This window comes from Solanum pennellii, chromosome 12, assembly GCF_001406875.1.
Source record: "Solanum pennellii chromosome 12, SPENNV200".
Taxonomy (NCBI): Eukaryota; Viridiplantae; Streptophyta; class Magnoliopsida; order Solanales; family Solanaceae; genus Solanum; species Solanum pennellii.
Genome location: NC_028648.1, coordinates 59,147,345 through 59,167,474, shown reverse-complemented (window position 1 = coordinate 59,167,474; position 20,130 = coordinate 59,147,345). Strand labels below are relative to the sequence as shown.

Here is a 20,130-nt window from a genome sequence, read left to right as displayed (position 1 = left end):
CCACCTTATTCTTAGTAACTTATTAGATATGAATTTTTTATGTGCTCTGCGATGTCTTAGATGAACCTTTTTCAGTTTCTACCCAGTCTGTGATTCCGTTATTGCTAAAAGAGTCTATAGGGGTTGTCCCATTTCATTGACCAATAGAGTAACATTGGTGTATTGGGTGACTTGATATATTGGACTTTGATGTCATATTGGGGATAAATTGGCTACAAACTAGTTTTGCGTTAATTGATTGTAGAACCCTGGAAGTCAAGTTTTAATTTCCTAATGAATCCGTGTTAGAAAGGGAGGAAACTCAATCCCTCGAGGTTGAATTATTTCATGTCTAAAAGCTTGTAAGTTGATTTCTAAAGGATGTCTCTATCATATTGTCAGAGTCAAGGATATTGAGTCTGAGACTCCTCCTTTAGATTTGGTCCCCATAGTTAAGGATTTTCCGGTAGTTTTTCCCGATGACTTAACCGGATCCCTCCAGAACGAAAAATAGATTTTGGCATTGATTTATTGCAGGATACGTAACCCATATCAATCCCTTCTTACCGAAGGCCCATGACAAATTGAAGGAATTAAGAGCTCAACTTAAGGATTTGCTAGATAAGAGTTTTATTCAAACAAGCATATCTTCATGGGGTGCATCAGTACTATTTGTGAAAAAGAAAGATGGTTCACTTAGGATGTGTATTGACTACCAGCAATTGAACAAAGTCACCAAAAATAATAATTATCCACTCCCTAGCATTGATGAATTGTTTGACCAACTCCAAGGAGCGAGTTACTTTTCAAATATTTATTTGAGGTTGGGTTATCACCAACTTAGAGTGAGAGGTGTTAATATTCCAAAAACGGCCTTCCGAACAAGGTATGGTCACTACGAGTTCTTAGTCATATCCTTCGGGTTAACTAATGCCCCGTTGTCTTTCATGGACCTTAATAATGGAGTCTTTAGAAGTCATCTTGATTCGTTTGTGATTGTCTTTATTGACGACATTTGGTATATTTAAGGAGTAAGAAATACCATATGAGCCACTTGAGGATATCTTTGCAAGTCCTATAGGATAACCAATTGTTTGCTAAATTCAATAAGTGTGAGTTTTGTCTATGGTTGGTTGATTTTCTTGGTTACATTATTTCAAGTGAGGGTATAAGGGTCGGTCCAAAGAAGACGAAAGCGGTTAAGAATTGGCCTAGACCCCTAAGTCCTATCGTCATTTGAAGCCTTTTAGGTTTCGCTGGGTATTATAAGAGGTTTGTAGATGGATTTTCATCTATTTCTTCTCCTTTGAGAACCCCAACCCAAAAGAAAGTTAAGTTGAAGTAGATGGAAGCTTGCTAAAGAGGTTACCATGAATTGAAACATAAGCTTACCTTTGTTTCGATATTGACTTTACCGGAAGGTACCGAAGGGTTTGTTGTGTATTTTGATGCTTCTCGAGTATTTTTTGAGTTGTGTCCTTATGCAACATGGCAAGGTGATAGCATATGCCTCTAGGCAACTCAAGGTAAACGAGAAGAACTACCCAACCCATGACCTTGAACTAGCGGCCGAAGTGTTTGCTTTGAAGATGTTGAGACATTAATTTTATGTAGTTCACGTAGATGTGTTCATCGACCATAAGAGTATCTAATATGTGTTCACTCAAAAATAATTGAATCTACGTCAAAGAAGGTGGTTAGAACTTTTAAAAGACTATGATATGAGTGTCATTTAACACCCCGGGAAAGCCAATGTGGTTGCGGATGCCTTGAGTCGAATGTCTATGGGTAGTGTGACTCATGTTGTTGATGTGAATAAAGAGTTAGTAAGACATGTGCATATAGATTGGCCCAGTTGAGTGCATGACTTGATAATTTTCCAAAAGGGGATGTCATGGTTCGTCATAACTCTGAGTCGTCTTTACTAGTTGATGTGAAGTCTAAGCAACATCTTGATCCTCTATTGATATAGTTGAAAGAATCGGTTCTTAGCAAAGCAATTGAGACTTACTACCAAGGAGGATATGGGGTACTTAGGTACCAAGGTAGGTTGTGTGTGCCATATATAAATGGCTTAAAGGGGAAAATTTTTGAAGAGGCTCACGACTCCCGATATTCCATTCATCGGGGTGCTACCAAAATGTATCATGACCTACAAGAAATATATTGTTGGAATGAAAGTAAGAGGGACATAGTGGACTTTATGGCTAAATGTCCAAATTCTCAACAAGTCAAAGTCGAGCATCAAAGGTCGGGAGGCCTATCCCAAATTTTGGATATCCCACTTGGAAGTGGGAGGATGTCAACATGGATTTTGTGGTAAGTTTTCCTCAAACTCAAAGGCAATATGACTCCAATTGGTAATTGTGAATAAGATGACGAAATAAGCCCATTTCCTTCCCATCAAAGTTACTTTTCCGGCGGATGATTATGCTAAGGTTTAGATTACCAAGATAGTGAAGTTGCATGGAGTTCTGTTTTCCATTATTTTGGATGGAGGCACCCAATTTACTTCTTAATTTTGGAAGTCATTCCAAGAAGGGCTTGGTACTAAGGTAAAACTTAGCACTGCATTTCTTCCTCATACGGATGATCAAGCGGAACGCACCATCAAAACCTTAGAAGACATATTTAGGGCATGTGTTATTGATTTTAAGGGTAATTGGGATGATTATCTAACGTGGATAGAATTCTCCCACAATAATAGTCACTATTCAAGTATTGACATGGCTCCATTCAAAACACTTTATGGTATGAGGTGTACATGTCTGGTTGGATGGTTTGATGTAGGTGAGTTTGCTCTTCTTGGTACAGAGCTTGTTACGAATCCATTGAGAAGGTTCGTCTCATAAGGTAATGGTTGAGAATTGCTCAAAGTTGGCAAAAGTCTTATGCCGACAATAGAAGAACGGACTTGAGTTTGAGGTAGGTTATAGGGTCTAGTTGAAGATCTAACAAGTGAAGGGGGTAGTGAGATTTGGTAAAAATGGGAAACTAAGTCCCCAATATGTGGGCCTTTATGAAATTTTGAAGCGAGTCAAAAAATTTTCCTATGAGTTGGAACTACCAAATGAATCGGCCCCAGTTCATTCGATGTTCGATGTTTTCATGCTTAACAAATGCATAGTTGACCCGATGCCTATTCTCCCTTTAGAAGGCTTAGGGGTGAATGAGAACCTTTCTTATAAAGAGTTCCCGGTCGAGATCTTAGATTGTCAAGTTAAGAAATTGAGGAATAAATAGATTTCCTCCTTAAAAGTCTTATGGAGAAACCATTAGTCGAGGGTGCAACACGAAACGCCGAGGCCGTCATCAAATCCCGCTATCCTCATATTTTTCCTCTAGATCCTAGCCAAGGTTAAGGTTAGTAGTTTCTCTTAATTTAGTATAAGTTGAGAGTTATGTGTAATATTGAAGTTGTCATGGTTTTTCCTTATATAAGCATGTCGTTGTGAGAATCCATGCTTAAATGAATTTTAAATTTCCGTGCATTATATTTCCCATGTTTGGCTTGCATTTATATGTGATATGAATATGTAGTCTTCATAAGAGTTGTATTAAGCATGCTTTGTGGTGTCTAGATAAAGACATATCGTGTTGATTCTGTAAATTTCCAAAATGATGCTCATTGACATTTGAGAAGGTATTTCCTCGTATGGTTATGTGAAATAATGAGTTTGGTGCATAATGATGTTGAAGAGTAAGTTCCTATGTGATGTTATTCTATGAAGTTGTACTTATGTTGTTTGTTGATGGTACGCTAGTCATGAGTAATTTTCTTCCCTAGAAAAAGGTCCAAGTGTCATTCAGGGACTAATGTTCCCATCGGGGAGTATTGAAACACCCCAGAAATCCAATGATCTAAGCTAAAGCCTCACATTATGAATAATGACTTAAAATGTTTAAAATGATGTTTCTAGATATAAACTAATGTAATTAACTTGTTTTGAAATTATTAGAGTCTAAACATAAAGAAACAACCATGACGTCCGGAATCTAGTGAAATTAAACAAGTAGGTGTTCTAAGGTCTTGTGAAGGGTTGGAAGTGTCGTGTGATGCTAAATCTTGTAAAAAAAATTTAAATATGTACAACAATGTTTTAGGTCAAAATGTCGGGGTACGACCACCCAAGGGGTCCTTGAGAAGGACCGAAACTTTTGACCAAAAGCTGTCAAAAGACAACAGCCCTCCATTAATGCATTTGAAGGATCGTCAAGGGAGTGACGCCCCGTAGGTCAGCTCGTGGGTTGATACTTAGTATTCCCACAAAGCCTTCTTCAACACCCCCTCAGTCAACAATAATAAGGGTGCAGGATAGAGCATGGAACCATTACTAGGTGATTCTAGTTATAATTAGTAGGACGGAGCGTGGAACCATTTCAAGGTATTTCTAATCATATTTATCACTACTAGGTGATTCTAGTCATAATTAATCATAAAGGTTCAATTGTAACTTTTAATGTCAAGATTCTTCATATACAATAGCTTCTAGTCCAATTCATGATCATATGATCCTAACATTGAAAAATTACTATACATGACACTAATTTAGGAAGATCACTCTCGAACCTTCAATTTCACCTCTAATGGCATAAACCCACAAAATATCACATTCATCAAATAGACTAAGGTTTACTACAGAAATCACATGAATTTATCATAACAACTCTTTGTCAATACAATCATAATTAAGTATTATCCACAAGATTGGAATCATACCTAAGATCTTGAACAAATGGTGAAAATCGACCTAAGTTGTTGCCCCAACTTTATATCTTTTTCTTTTTCTTCTTCACTTCTAGAGGGAGGATTTCTTGGAGGGAATTTGTGTGGTTCAAAGAGTAGGTTAGAATGACTTATTTTGGGGACAAGCTTATATAGGTGTCTAAATAACTAACAAACTGACATACCTTAAACCCTAATTAATTAACTAATTAACCCCTAAACCCCTAACCTAAAACTAAAATGACCAAAACTGCCTAGAGCTACTACTCCACCACCTAAGGATCGTAGGTGGGGTCAAGGTGCGTACTAAAACCTTTGTGGGAGTGGTTTGTGGCCTAAAATTGCAGGCCTTGACCCACGACCGCTACCTACAGGGTGTGGGTCCATCTACGACCAGTGGCAACCATAGGTCACCAAAAGTTGCAGCTTTTAGGGATTATTTTGGGATCCTCCTCAAAGATTCCTTTGTTTTGTCCTTGGAGAGTCCTACCCGGACATTTAACCTCTAAACACCTCATTCTAATTACAGGAGTCGTTTTTACAAAAGGCTCTACTTACCAATTTCTGGGGTGTTAAAGTAATCAAAATAAATAATAATTGTTTAACTAACTAATGTAGTATCCTAATACGACTAAACTAGTAACTCATGTTTTAACTAACTCATGATTTTCTAATACACCCCCTCAAGTTAGGCGATGAGTTACAAACCTATCTTGAACATATTAGTCTCAAAAGTAGATTTAGGTAGTTTTTTTGTGAGAGTGTCAACTATTTGATCGACACCATAGACATGAACTATTTGAACCTTTATGATGTTAACATGGAGGCAAACAAAGTGAAAGTCTATGACAACATTCTTAACACAGCTATGGCAAAAGTGATTTTTGCTCAAGAACTCCAAGATTGTCACAATAAATTTTGGGTAAGTGATGTACCGGAAATTGCAGTACATTTAGAAGATAGGTGAATGCAGGAGTGTGAGATAGTATTTTTCTACTTTACGGACCAACTTATCAGATTGCGACCAAGAAAAAAGATTTAACCAAATGTAGAAACTCTATGAATAATGCCCCTACCCCAATCTAAATCAAAGTATACATATAAATTGAATTCATCAATGTGAGTAACATGTAGACCGAGTTACAAGGTACCACAAAAGTATCAAAGAACACATTTTATAGCCTTCCACTGAAGGTCTGATGGTGCTTCCATGAATTGAGACAAATTCTACACTGCATAGGCTATATCTATTCTAATGAAAGATAGGTATTGAAGCCTACCCAAGACTTAGCAATAACGTGCAATATTAGTCAAGTAAGTTCCATCATACAAGGTGAGTAAATCAAATGCACTCATTGACATGTTAACACTCTTGCAGTTAGTTATTAGTTCATCATTTAAAATTTCATTCACATAATTAACTTTGGTGAGAATTAGACCGGTAGAGTTGCGTCTCACTTCAACACCAAGAAAGTAGTGTAGATTACTTAAATCTTATATAGAGAACTTAGAAGAAAGGGAAGTAACAACCTAATTGACACTTAAATTATTTCTCCCAATAATAATAATATTGTCTACATAGGATATGATAAACAAGGTGTCACCTTCACCATGTTTGGCAAGTAACGAGGCATCATATAACATCTTAACAAAGCCTATGGATGAAAGATAACCCGTGGTTTCATTGTACCATACCCAAGGAAACTATTTTAATCAATAGATATATTTTCGTAGTTGACATATACGCATTGGGTTTTAGAACTAGTAAACCCCAGAGGTTGTACCATGTACACTTCCTCGTCCAGGTTAGCTTGGAGGAAGACATTATTGATAGCTGGCGATAGTCCAGTTGTGACGAAGTGCTATAGAGATAATGACGCAAATTATGGTCGTCCTTCTCCTCGACATCTCACATGCAGAAGGACCTCGAGTAACAAAATTCTATAATACGTTATTCCATAAATTGTTCCCGACTAATATTGTCAGGAAATTTCAAGTAAAGATAAGATTATTCCTGATTGGCAACCATTTGAGTTATGAATTTGCAAATGCACGATCATAAAATTAGAAATCATAAAATATCCTAACAGAAGATTTGTCCAAAAAAAGAGACAATCAAGAATTTTTTCGTATTCGTCAATCTCACCCTTTGCCTCAAAAATCTTGCTTGAAATGATTTTACTACATATAAGTATTTTTAAATCATCCACCTACTATAAAATATGCAAGAATCCAGGAATTCCAAAACCAAAATCATGCCAAAATCTAAGTTTCTACCCAAGAACAATCTTTCAACTCCCCCCTCTATCTCTAACCCATTTTTGGTTCTTTTATACAAAATCAATATACTCAGAATGTTGTTGCAGCTTTGTAAATTCAAGAGAAGCCCTTTGCTCTAACAATTACAACAAACAAGAGCAAAATTTCAAATTTCAAAATTTGACCATAAAACTCAAATCTACTTTGTTAAATTTTATCATGCAATAATCAGTATGTACCTTGTACGTAATGAAGGCATAAAAGTAGAGAGTGTGTTACCTAGATTTTGATGTTCGGAAAAACTTGAATAGAGAAAGTTTGGGAAGGCAAAGAAAGAAATGAGAATGAAACCCATATCCCTCCCTTATCTTCACTTTTGATCCGCGACAAGCAACTATAACAATATCTTAATATAGTAGGGTCCAATTTATGTAGGCAGTAAGAAATCTTGTTATAAACATCTAGACCAGAAATGCCTTCATTTTTTGTTATTCACTGACCCAATATGGAAACATCAATCGCATCCTATATTCACAACCCCCTTGTCCTTTTTCTCTGTAGACAATGTTGCAAATTCACATATAACAAAACTACTCTTCACAGCTAGACACTTTTTGCGCACTTCTTATGATACTCATGCCAACATTTAAGAATGCAATCTTTTCCTGGTACTTTTAGTCAGTATGTAATAACGTCAGTAATATATAAAGGTCATCGGGGTATCTCAAACAAATAAGCAATAATAAAAGGAGTATAGTTCCACTAAACAACAAATCAAGTAAAATTTTGACAACACACAATTGAATACAATAGTAATAGTCACACAGAAATAATGAATAATGCCTAATGCCTATTTAGATCTAGAAGCTAACCTCCCTAAGCTCACCCTTCAGGTGAATAAGACCCAAACTTCAAACAATGAAGAAAATCACAACATAGAGGCCGTGGAGAGAATATGCCATTTGGAAAACCAAAAAGTATCTTCGTAAGGTTTCTTTATCATGAAAACAAGAAACTTTTTGGTTAAACACCTGGCACAATCTCACCTCGACCTCTATGTTGTGATTTTATTCCTACTTTGAGATCTGTATCTTATTTACCTATAGGGTGAACTTATATAGTTTAACTTCTAGTGGTGAATAGGCATTAGGCATCCCTCATTGCTTCTACATGACTTTACTCTCCTATTCAATTACGTAGTGTTAACATTTTTATTTATTTTCTTTTATTGTAGAGTTATATCCCTTTTCATATTGCTTATTTCTTTGAGATAGCTTCGATGACCTTCATATGTTACACGCGTTATTGTAAAATGACTATACATATAAGGAAAAGATTGACATTGTTCATCGTGGGCACGAGTATCACGAGGAATGTGTTAAAAAATGGTTGGTTGTGAAGAATAGTTGTGCTATGTGCAAAATAGTACGACATTGTCCACAAAGAAAAAGGATAAGGAGATTGTGAATATTGGAGTCGATCTATATTGTCGTATTGGATCAATGAATAACAGAAATGAGGGCATTTATGGACCTGATAGTTATAGAAATATTTATTAGCCCACTAAGATGAACCCGCTATAGCGGTCAGAATGCTGCTATGGCAGCCACCTAGCAGGTATAACGGCTTGTCAAGGATTAGAAGTAAATATAAGTAAGGGGAATAAGTTTCATTTTCATATCCGTCTTTGACTTCTAAAACTATGTCTAATCGCTTCACCTCAAATGTTGAAATAAAGGTAACAGTCACAGTCTCTAATTTTATGCCTTCATTAATACATACTAATTATTGCATGTTTAAACTTAATAGTGTATATTAGAGTTTTTGGGGTTAAATATCAGAATTTAAAATTTTTCTATTGTTTGTTGAAATTATTGAATCATGGGGCTTCCCTTTCAGTTAAAATGCTACTACAACGTTCTGGGCATAAGGATTATGGAGAAAAGGAGAAAAATTGGGTCCGAAATAATGGGGAAGGGTTGTCCTCGGTTAGAAACTTGATTCGAGCATGATTTAGGGTCCTCGACCCGCACTCTGAGGATGAGTCAGGGAATTCTTTGCTCTTCTTCTAATGTTCCTTTGTATTCCCCTAGACTTTCTTTTGCATTCTTTGGGGGGGGGGGGTACAATTTCTGTGGACGTTCAGACAATAAATGTGTTTTTAAGGATGTCAGACGTTCCTAATGATGAGTTAGTGGTAAAATTAATGGTAATGTACATGAGGTCATTGCAGAACTCATTGGTCAACAACGAGTACTTGAATAAGGTATATTGGCCCACTAAAAAGGGAACTACTAGTGCCTACTTCTCTATAGAAGCACATATGTGGATGATAGTGATGGGCTGGAGGATTCACCCACTAGGAAATCTTACTGATGTAACTTATCCCATGCCTTAGTAGTGAAATGTGCATATTAAAGGACCAGTTGAATGTGAGGGCAAGAAAATGTAAGAGTGTAAGGATTTCTACCGAGGCAACAAGTAGGGCTCGCCTCTCATGAGCTAGTTTTTGTTCTTTGCAAATGAGTTAGGGTACCCATGGATGATACATACCAGATAGATGAGATGGAACCCCTATTCAATCCCTTATTAGTAAGAATCTTCTCACACTCGATAAGAAAATGAATAGGGTAGATGGAGTTGGGAGCAGTCGTGTTGCAGTAGCTTCAGGCTATGAAGGTGATATCGATGAGAGCGAAATCTCACTCCTTCCCAGTCCCAGCACCCACCCTCAAATAGGCGTGTGTATGAGGCCTTAGTTGTTTTTTTTGTAGAGCTTTTCCTCTATCAGTAACACGATCTCACCTGCCGTTGTCGAGGAGAACGAGTTGCTTCGTGACAACTTAATTGAAAATAGAGGAAAAAAAAGGTGTGAGACTGCCTAATTGGCTGGATGTGGAAGACTATCGATGTTATATTCACATGCGTTTCTCTCCAACAAGAGTTTCCACACTTGAGCCAAAGGAATTTGTGAAGTTCTCCATCCAGAGCTAGTTGTGGACGGGCAAGTGGGCCCTATAGGACCTTGCATCCAAGTATGAAACTTTCGCCCGTTGGTTATGTTTAAATTAGATTTTATTTTTTGCCCATTTGGGCATGAAGACATCTTTACTGCTTTCATTTTTTTGTTAGCACATGAATGCTCGTACTAACTTTTTGTTTTTGGAATTCATCTTTCTTATAATTATTTGAAATTTACTGTAAAGGAACTAGTGTAAACAGGTACCAAAGTGACTAAAAAGATATAATGTAAAAAGAAAAAGACAGAACAACTCACCATAGGAAGAAGGAGTAGAAGTTGTTGAAGATCATCATCACCTATGAAACATCATTTAATCCTGCAACCAGACTATGTCTAGTTGCATATCAATAGAGTAATTATACAAACAACATGTAGTGGTAGGCACCATTGGTCGAGCAGAACCCACCACATAATATCATGAAAAATAACCAGAGAAACATGCATCTTGATTATGAAATCACTACTCCCTTCACCCACCCACCCAATTTACCCGCGCACTATCTTGCTCAAGTGTCATTACCACGAAGCCAAAATACAACTAAATCTTCTGCTGCCAATTCCACTCACACCAGATCATAACCTAATCTCCTATAATATAATAATTCCCCTTGAACCAGACTCCTAATCTTACAACTTATTCTTACCTTACACACTTTTATTATACAACATGTGAAACAATAACCCCAACTTAGCAAACCAATATAAAAAAATCCAACCACCACTATAAAATAGCCTGAACTTTCAAAATTCACAATCAACACTTACAACATATAACATATCTTTTCTATCCACACAAGAAACCACCCCAACATTTAAACATATCAACCCGGTCCTTCAAAGACCAACACACACAACTACACACGTATAGGTGCCAAAATTTCACCCGATCCAATAGTAAAATATATATATGACATTGATTTATTCCATTTTGTAGCCTTAACGTTTCAAGACTTCCCTTAAAGAAGCCTTAACCTAAACCTACACCTTAATTGCCACAAGATATGTTAATCCAACTTTATTAAAATATTTAATACCAACCAAAAATGAATATATTTTTTATGACAACTTATGCCATAATATGGACTTAATGAACAAGATCTTAGGGGAATTAACAACCCCACTAAATCAAAATTTACACTACATGAAAAATCACAAAATAATAACAAAAGTTCTTGCTAAGTCATAACTGAAATAAACTAAAACATTTAACGCGATATAGTCTCGTGATTTCAATTTTAGAACTGAAATTTTAGAGACGCAAACCATCATCTTTTATCAAGATCTATCATGTGAAACCATTGAGGACGTAATACTAGGTACAAAAGCGTACCTGAATCCATAAACACCATAGCTTTCTCCATCTTTTGAGTATTAATCTTCCAAAATGAAGGGATGCGAGATAGAAAACCCTACATGATTTAGGGATCACAAACCTTTATTTATAATAGGCGCAAGTTTAGGTAAATCTAATTTAACCCATCATTATACTAGAAATTGCATCTAAATATGTACACGTAAGACCACATACTTTGTAAGGTGTCATTTAGACCCATTAACTTTAAATATTAGCAGATCACTTTAACTTGGATCAGACTTTTAACTATAGAAATCAACATACAATTATTCTTGGAAAAATTACATGGATTTATACCTTCTAATAACAATAGAAATCAATATACAACTTTCAAATGCAATATAATTTTGTAGAGGTGGACACCTTGTTGGTCACTCTTTACATCCTGAGTTTAGCATAATATGTAACAATTACCATACTCTACTATGAGATAATGGTGACTTTTCATAGAAATTACAACCCACTGTAACTATTAATAAGATGTATCTACCTCCTCTGGAAGTTCAGTGTCTTAATGTTGTAGGAATACACAAATGCAAAAAAGACTGCAAAACCGACCAACACGGTGGCAACTAGTCCCATGAAGTTTGGATTATATCCAAAATGATCTATAATGTAGTCCTTAATATTAGGGTCAATAAACATTCATGGAACTTTTATGGTATCCTATACATCACCATAAGTTGTTAAGGTAAGATATGAGATCAATGGTATTATAACTGCTTGAAGAAGACATGGCCCCATCTATAGGGGGAATCAATGGTAGCTACTTGAAGAGATATGGTCATGCTGACAGGGGGAATAACTGCTTGCTACCTGACGAGGACCTGGTCCTGTCGATAGGGGGAAGAACATGTTTGTCATCATCAAAAAGGGGGAAAATTCTATGTTGATGTTTTAATGATTTGACAAACTTTGGAGATGATTCAACTCTAGTTACCCCAAGAATTCTTTTTGATAGGGGGAACTAATGAATAAGTATGTTATAATCAAAAAGGGGGGAAATGTTAGTTCGAAGCTGAGTTAAGATGATAGCTCGAACTTGATATGAAGTTTTAATGATTTAACAAACTTATCGATCTAACGAGGAACCAAATCCTTGTTATTGGAACTGCTGACAATGAGATGAATGATAAACTCAGTGTAAGGTATATTTGTGTTCTATCATCAAAAAGGGGGGAAATTTTATATTCTAGGTGTTTTGATGATCCTCACAAATGCAGGGACCTGGTCCCTGGCTTAGTTCTCTCATCCAGATACAAATGGGGTACAGTCGTAGGTGAAAGTGTAGTGACCTACAACAATAAGAAGAGGGACGAGATTTTATGTTTCAGTATCTCACAAATGCAGGGACCTGGTCCCAGGCAGAGTTCTCTCCATCTGATACAAAATGGTGTACAACTGTAAAGTTGTCCTGTCAGTGGTAGGTGAGGCGCCAGCGTACTGAACCAATCAGAATGGAAGAGGTTAGACTTTTCAATGAACTCACAAAGAAGTTTTCAAGGGACCTGGTCCCCACAAGACTGCGACGTGAAATGGACGAAAAGACAGCTGTCAGAAAAGATGTCATCTCTGATGCGGTAGGTGCACAGCTTTTCCAACAGCAGGCCTTCAGCCAATGGGATGGCTTCAACGAATTTGTAGGAAATTATATTATCTCTTTCCAACAAACACAAATTCAAGACTTGGCAAATTAAACTTGGATTTTCTCTGAAAATTCACAAGCTTGAACAGAAGGCCATCTTCAAGGAAGAACATTGCTCAACTCAACAGAAGGACCTGATAGAGTAAAGAAGAATCTTTGTTGTATTTAGAGCTTTGTGTATATGTACTTACATTGCAAATTTGTTCCTAATCTATAAAGGATTCAGATATTTGTTTTGGGTTTGTAAAAGTCTAAATCAGTTAAGGTTAACTCATTTAGTGGGCAACATTGTTTTGTTGCTTAGTCAAATTCTAAGTCATCTAGAGTTAGGTGGTTTAGTGGACGGTGTGGTATCCGCTTAGTAAATTCTAAGTTATCTAGGGGTGATAGCTTAGTAGACGGTGTTGTATCCGCTTAGGCTCTTCAAGTAATAGGTAGATTACTTGATCGTGAGATTAATAACTTTTTCTCACATTGATTGTAACCGAGTTTCACTTTTGCTTGAGAAGATTAGTGAAGACGGTTGTAAATCCTGTGCAACAGGTCGTGGTTTTACTCCCTTGAGCAAGGAGGTTTCCACGTAAACTGCTAGTGTTGTGTTCTTCATATTGTTTAATCTTCAGCACTTTTCTTGTTGTGTCAAGGGACCTGGTCCGTTGACTGATAGTGGACGCACATATTCCAACAGTGTGTATATTAAGTGTAATTTGTTTTGGTATTTAAGGACAATATGAGAGAATAATGTGCCTCTTACTGGTGTCATGTCTATAAAATAATTCACATTGTCGAAGGACATTGCCCGAAGGGTAAACGGAAGAATCATTCCTTTCTTTGTGTCATCATTTCTGTGAACGCCTCTGGATATGACACGACTATTTATACACCGGATTTTCTTTCTCCTGCCAAGAATAGTATAGTTATAATTAATATTTATATCACAGAAGAGATATTGTTCACCATTAAGCTCTTCATCTTTTTTGAGTTATGTTCATTTGTTATAACGTCTTAGGGATTCCTTGCCTTCTTCTTGATCACCTTCCACATTTCCTGTTTGCTTTTTGGATATAATAGTTTGTGGTTTCCCTATAGTTGTTATAGTGAACATAGCATGTAATAGGCTTAGATTGCACTGAATGGCACATAAAAGTATTATTCATTTTGAAGAAGTAAGAACTTACGATTGAGGTACATTAAGGAAAAAGTGAAAAGAATGTTAAAGAGAACTGTGAATCCCAGTAGTGCAGCAGTGCCTATCCAAAACCATCTTTCTTCGGGGAAGACGTCAAAGTTTTTCATCACTTGCACGCCTAACGTCGTTGTGTTGTCTGAGGCCTGTGAAGTTTATACATATGGTGAATGAAGTTCACTTTATGTATAGTTTTGTTTAGTAATATGGAAAAATCAGGTGACAGACAAGGGTATTTAGAACATGCATATTTGCTCATCCACCTTTCAGCAAACATCTCCTTTATAGTTAAGGCGTTGAACCCGTAGGAAAAGGTGAAATCCAAAAGCCCCATCTCCACCAGTTTGGTATGGATCCTGTCACAAGTAACCAATGTTCTATCAGTGAATCAAATTTGGTGCCTCCTTCGTTTTGTCCTTCATCTATCTAACAATGTATTGCCTATGTGTGAGTTAGTTCTACTTGTCTAGGTTAAAGCGTACCATCATTTGCATGTAACACATCCGTGTTTTTGAACTAACCTTTAGGGAGGATAAAACCACCCAATAGGAACACCAAAAGGAGAGTGAGAGATCCACCAGTATGTGCAATAACCATCTTTCTACAAACTCCGGCAATGAGCCTAAATATTCCGGTAGCCATTTGTTGGATCGGGAATATCAACAATAGTTGCTTGAAGAACCTAAGCAAGAAACAAAAGCATCACAATTAATTCCAATATTCAGCTACCTACAACTTTAAAGACACGAGGAAAGAAATGCATTGTTGGGTGCTTCCGTCATGCTTTATGTGTCGTCTGTGCAATGAAATAACTTCGTACAACACATTTGCATCCTATATTCAAATTTCAAGCATAAAAATGAAAGAAGTGTGAAATGATTGTTGAATTACCTGCTAGCTTCAGGGGCAAAGCCTATGTTATAATATGTGGTGGCTGTCCATACGACAGACTCGAACACAATTATTGGTACTTTCAGGAGAATATTTGGTAAGAGTGAATGCCCAAGGTGGATATAAGAGGTTATCCCTATGCTTGTAGAACATGGGAAGTCTCTGTATGGTAAGTGAGAGTTCAGACTAACCGTTGAACATATTAACGATCATTCCAAATAATAGTGCACCAACATAGATATAACCATCATCTTCATTTGTAATGTGTATGTTACTCCTCAAGAACACGGTTGATGCAATAATCGCAACAATAGTTATTTGGACAGTCTTAAAAATATAGACAAAAGAGTTTCTCCTGATCAAAAGCCATTCCTGGTCAAAGTTGGCCTTTAATAGCTCAAGTGTTGGCACTGTGTACTTTTTGAACACTAAAGCTGCTTTGTGACTTCTTGATCTTTCGTAAGGAATCGAGAGTTCATTTTCTATCCGTAAACCCACGTTGAAGTGCTTAAATCTTTTTCCAAATTCAGTTACTGAAATGTAATTGTATGGCTTGCTTCTATATTCCCAGTATTGGTCGTGGTCCTTTCTTGATGTGACCTATTTGCACGTTTAAACGTTAAATTCTTTCGTATTTATACAAGGTTCACATTTCATATTTATCGACACTTGGGGCTTGCGTACAAATGTATATTGATATTCCTATGGGATGATTACCTCTTGCAAGAAGTCAGCAACACCTTTTCACTCTAGACATTTAAAACCACAGCGTTCAAAGAACGTGAGGACATGTTCACGAGGGCCTTGATAAACAATCTTGCCTCCTGATAAGAGAATGATATCGTCAAAGAGATCAAATGTCTCAGGAGCAGGCTGAAGGAGGGACATCAAGATGGTCGCATCTGTGAGATGTACCATCTGTTGTAAACATTTTACTATCTGAAATGTCGTTGAGCTGTCTAGACCAGTAGATATCTCGTCCATGAATAGTGTTTTTGTCGATCCAACAATCATCTCCCCTGCATCAAGCTCAAATTAAATTATTAGCCACATCGCATTTTGTATTGGAAGTGTTTTAATTTGTCATCTGAAAGAGTTCTATAGTAATAATACGGAATGTAGGAAGATTGAAATGACCTGCGGTGAGATGCTTCTTCTGGCCACCTGAAATGCCTCATATCATTTCATGTCCTACAATCGTGTCTCAACAGATATCAAGTCCCAAAATTTGCAACATGTTTTCTTAAATTAGATTCAGCTGCAACTGATATACACTTCATTTCTTCTGCTCGATTTTAACAACTTTTAGGAGAATCGAATAGTCATTTGATTTCATAATCTGTTATCAGCAAAATCCAAATTGATTCGTGAAATATTGTACATTATCAAATTTTAGTGTTGTGAATCATCATAGTATTTCACTTGGAGAATCATTTCACTCACCTTGAGGATGTAATCGGTAATGAGACTGCTTTCGACTCCCTCTACAGCAGTCGCCTGTAAAAATTAGTATTCTGTTGTGACATTCAAATTGGGAGAGAATTTTCGGAAAAAGAAAAAATGAGTTTCTAAGAACATGATCGCAACCTTCATGAAAAGATCTATTTCCGCCTCTGGGAATATTCCAGCTTCCCTTTCCCTCTTAGTAAGTTCCTCCAGAAGTTCTAAATAATACAATCAAATTTACTGAAAAATAACGAAGAGAATGAACTGATTTGTGAGAACTGAAAAATACTGATATACCGTGGTTTCACGGTATTATTAATACTTTTAACTTAAGTTTAGTGTGTCCAAAAGCCTTTTTGTGCTAGTTTTTATATAAGTTTCTCTTTGTTTTGCAGGAAATCTGTCCAAAGTTGAATGTGGAGATTTTGAGCGAAGAAATGCAGAAGAGACCACCTACGGAGCTTATGACGGTCTGTCGTGCTTGTGACGGTCCGTAGGTGGCAGCGTAGTAAAGCTGCTTAAGGAAGATGGGGAAGTCTGACCAAGTGTGGGGTTACGAAGCTTGTGACGGTCCGTCGTGGCTATGATGGTCCGTCCTGCAGGTTCGTCGTGAAGTTCAGAGAAGTGATCCCAGTACCTAGATTCCAAGAGTTGAAGTGTTTTGGAACGAAGACCCTCGACGGACCGTTGTGCCTATGACGGTCCGTCATACTTGCCGTCGAGGGGAATGAAAAGAGCAGCAGAAGAAATTGCACAAGTATGGGACGACGGAGTCCATGACGGTCCGTTGCGACCACGACGGTCCATCGCGAGGTCCGTTGACCCAGCCGCGTTTTGGCAGATTTCAAGCAATTAGAATCCTTGTTTAAGTAGGTTTTTGTTTTTTTTATAAATAGTTCGAAAAACCTCGTTTTTGAGGTTAGACACCTGATCGTTAGACTCTTAGATTGTTAAAACTTCGTATTGGTGAACATTGTATTGTGAGATTCTTGATAATCATTAGACTTTTCGTGAGATTATTGATTACTTTGAGAATTCTTGCAAGTGATTTTTGGTGATTAATCAAGCAACCTTTTGGATTTTATTCTTTCTCATTGAAGTAAGTACATGAATTCTTATTTAATATATTTGAATATTGTGTTTATGGCTATGAGTAACTAAACTCCATAACTAGGGTTGTGGGAACCATAGGCAAATAATGAGATAAACCCTAACTAAAATAACAATTCTAGAATAGTGTCTTGCATGTATTAATAATTCTTTCGCTTAGAAGTCTTTTTAACGGATGGCCAACGTTAGAACTCGCCTTAATGCTACTTGCCGGACCAAGGAGGTAGATAATAGGAAAAGAATTATTAACATAGATTTAGTGTATACTATCTAATAGGCTAGTATTGATTGGTACGAGGTAATAACTTAGTCAAATATCTAATACGATGCTTAATATGAGGTAAAGATAAGGGTTAGGATAGCAACACACGTAGCCGGACCAAGGTGCGGAGTGAGATTTTCTAGATGCCGGACCAAGGATTTAGAAATACATAACTTATCACTTTGCATGCAAGATACTAGGAAAGAATTGTTATAGTTAGAATTATCAAGTTATGAACCTGTGGGGAACACGTAAACCCTAGTTACTTTGATTAATTGATTAAAATCCAACTGTCAAAGCTGTTAAGTGTCTCTTTCAACTTCGTTATTTATTTTCACTCATTTAGAAATATAAACCCCCTTTTTATGTTTTTACTTTCCAAGGAAGTCATTGACCAAACAATAGTAATAACAGGTTGAAGTTAAGTCTAGACTATTTTCCTCGTGGGAACGATCCCAACCTCACTAGTTGGGTTATTTACTTGACACGACCGCTTTACTTCTTATTTGAGAAGTAAGTTTGAGCGTATCAAATACCATATCGAAAGCCAACCCCCTGACATCGAGCAGAGAAATCCAAGGTCTCTTTCACAGTCATTTCTCCAACATGAATATCATTTTGTCTAATGTATGCTGATGTTTTTTGTGGTATAAATTCCTCGAGATCATAACCGTTGTAAGTGATTTCTCCTCTAACATGCACCGTAAGATTAACGTTACTTGTTTAATCGAATTACAATGAGTATTATGGACATCGCACATTTCCATTCAAGTAACTAACCTTTAAGCTATGGTCTAATTTTCCAGCCAAAGCTAACAAAAAGGTCGTCTTCCCAGAGGAAGGCGGGCCTAATAGAAGGGTCATCCTGTGGAGCAACGAAGACTCGAGTAAGAATAGGTAAGGTTCAACATGTATATTATGCATTTTTCCCCTATATATAATTTCTCTGTATACGAATAGTATATGTCTAAAACAGAACGCGCCCTTTGCACATAGATTTATTCGACTTGTCAATGTTGGAAATGTACCAATTTGACAAACATTTATGGCTTTTTGTTCTATTAAAGATCAATTACCTAGAAGGTTTTATAATCCCATAAGCATCTTTAAGTATGGTGAGTGGTTTTTTCAGCCATCCTAATCCTTAAACAACTCAGAGCAGATTCAGCAATGTTTCTAGCTGCATTCAGTAGCGTTGGAAGAGCTCTGTCTCCGATATAGCAATCTGCTTCTATTATTAGATGCTCAAAACGAACTTCTACTGTAGGAAGGTTAATTCCTACTCTGCAATCACAAAATCAATCATGAGTACTAAGGTAATCAAGAAAAGTGTGTCCTCTCTAACAATTTAAGCTTTTAGATCGATGAGATGATAGCGTGATTCAGTATAATGTTAGAGAAAACACAATCCTTATTCTTCATGAATTATTATTAATGCATGACTCGGAAATATAGTACAATAACAAAAACATATCCAGTATATTTTACAAGTGGGGTCTACAGAGGGTAGGTGTACACAGACCTTACCTCTACCTTTTTGGAGGAAGAGAGACTGTTTCTGATAAACTCTCGACTCAAAAGACTGGAATTACAGAAGTGAACATAAGTACATATTATACCTATCGATTCGATTTCTAAACTTCCTCGAAAACTTCTCATTGTCTTCCACAGCAACCTTGAAATGCTTATCGATAAATTGTTGTCTCTCATGCAAACCAAGCTTCCAAACATCAACTTCCTTGTGGATCACCTTGTCGTAATCTCCTTGATTATTCTCATTCTCCGCGTAAATTTCAAGGATTGTTTTTCTTAAACGATCGTAAGTAGGTAATTTCTTTAGAACAGCCCACTTAAGAGCTTCTTCATCTTCCTCAACACTAATGCTCATATGCATGCTTCCCATTGGAGTACTAAACACATCTTCCATTTTTTAAAAAAAGTTTTTGTGTTGTTTATTCTTCGGTGTATTGCTTCATCACCGACATATATGCAAATATATAGAAGAGAAATATCTCTAATATATAGAAAAACTAATAAAATGCAAGAATATGTAGTCAGTGACAGAGTCAGAAATTTCATAAAGGGTGTTCACGCGACTGCATGTAGTGTGAAAAGAGACTACGTATTCATTATTAGTGTATGCTATAGAATGGATAAGATATATGTTTATATGAGGAAATTGGATTTATAATCCTTGTTATTATCTGATTTCAATATTGATCCTTGTGTTATTTGATTAAGCTCATTTAA

At 36.7% G+C, this 20,130-nt stretch overlaps 1 pseudogene; it reads right to left on the bottom strand.

Annotated features, from left to right (window-relative positions):
• Positions 1–13,973: 13,973 nt before the first annotated feature.
• Positions 13,974–19,807, bottom strand: LOC107006433 (annotated as a pseudogene).
• Between the last annotated feature and the right edge of the window lie 323 nt (positions 19,808–20,130).